Raw genomic sequence first — 1,156 nt, forward strand, 5'->3', positions numbered from 1 at the left:
CAACAGCTGTCAGTAGATCTAAGTGTCCATAGAAGAAGCCTTTACTAGGGAGCCCGTTTACTGTATTGCATGTAGTCTAATAATGCAGAAGTAAACAATCAGACATTGTAATACCTTAGGCTTCTTACATTGTCTTTAATTTCACAATCTTGTCAAGTTTCACAAAATAGCATAAAGCTGGCTGACTTTGTGTTTGATAAGTCTGTTTCATTGTCTTACTTCTCAGATCTTGTACAAATTCAGAGACAACCTCCTCATCTACTGCTTCATCTCTATGATCAGCTAGGAAAGCCAGGAGAGCTCTGTCCCCACATTTTCTCATAGAGCATCTAAAAGTGACAGCTTCATGATCTGTAAAAGTTCAGTGGAGAATATTTTACTTAGTAAATTCTATAGTGATATATGATGCCTGTCAGAATGGACACAGTGGCACAACAGTGAGGCACTGGGCCAAAAATGGGGACCCAGCCTCCATGTCCTAAAATTGATCAACATGAGACCACTCCTCATGTTGGAACAGGATCATTTAACCCACCTCACCCAGTTTCTCTACCTATAAACTGATGGCAACACCTGAAAATTAAGCCACAAGGAATTGCTACAATATCTATCTATCTATCTATCAATCAATCAATCAACATGTATGTTGTAGTTGCGTAATACTTTTATACAGTTGATGAAGCTAACTCTAGAAATAAACATGCCGCCAATACCTCTGTGTGAAACATCACTTGCTTTGTTTTATAAAATATCCTTGATATACACTCCATTCACAAACATATACATTTATAAACTGACAAGACCAGATTAAAAAAATTGTACAGGATTTATAAGACCCAAAACTAGGCAAAAGTTCTTGAATGCTTGTCTATGTCATTTTATATCTAGATACAGGAAGACAGTGTTTTTAAGTATATTCAGAATATTTTCCTACTAATGAAATTTCTCAGGGATGTAAAAATATATTCTAATTCACTGTACATCTTTGCTATTAAAAGCAAAATCCAAATGTATTCATAACCATCCAAAATTGAAGCACCATTAAAACATCAAACTGGAAATTCTTTAAAAAATTACTCTTAAACAGAACAAATTAGAAAAAATGTTCACCTCTAGTAACAGGGCATCTTATATTTAAAAACAAGGGACTAGTTCA

General features: G+C 34.7%; 1 protein-coding gene across 3 annotated transcripts in view; it reads right to left on the minus strand.

The window, feature by feature from the left end:
• Positions 1-1,152: 1,152 nt before the first annotated feature.
• Luc7l3 (LUC7 like 3 pre-mRNA splicing factor) overlaps positions 1,153-1,156 on the minus strand; it is a 40,707-nt gene continuing 40,703 nt past the window's right edge. For all 3 annotated transcript variants that reach the window (XM_004655613.2, XM_045158869.1, XM_004655614.3), the window contains one exon: positions 1,153-1,156. This exon is cut by the window's right edge and continues 513 nt beyond it. The gene's annotated coding sequence lies outside the window, so the exon portion shown is untranslated.

Source organism: Jaculus jaculus, chromosome 9, assembly GCF_020740685.1.
Source record: "Jaculus jaculus isolate mJacJac1 chromosome 9, mJacJac1.mat.Y.cur, whole genome shotgun sequence".
Taxonomy (NCBI): Eukaryota; Metazoa; Chordata; class Mammalia; order Rodentia; family Dipodidae; genus Jaculus; species Jaculus jaculus.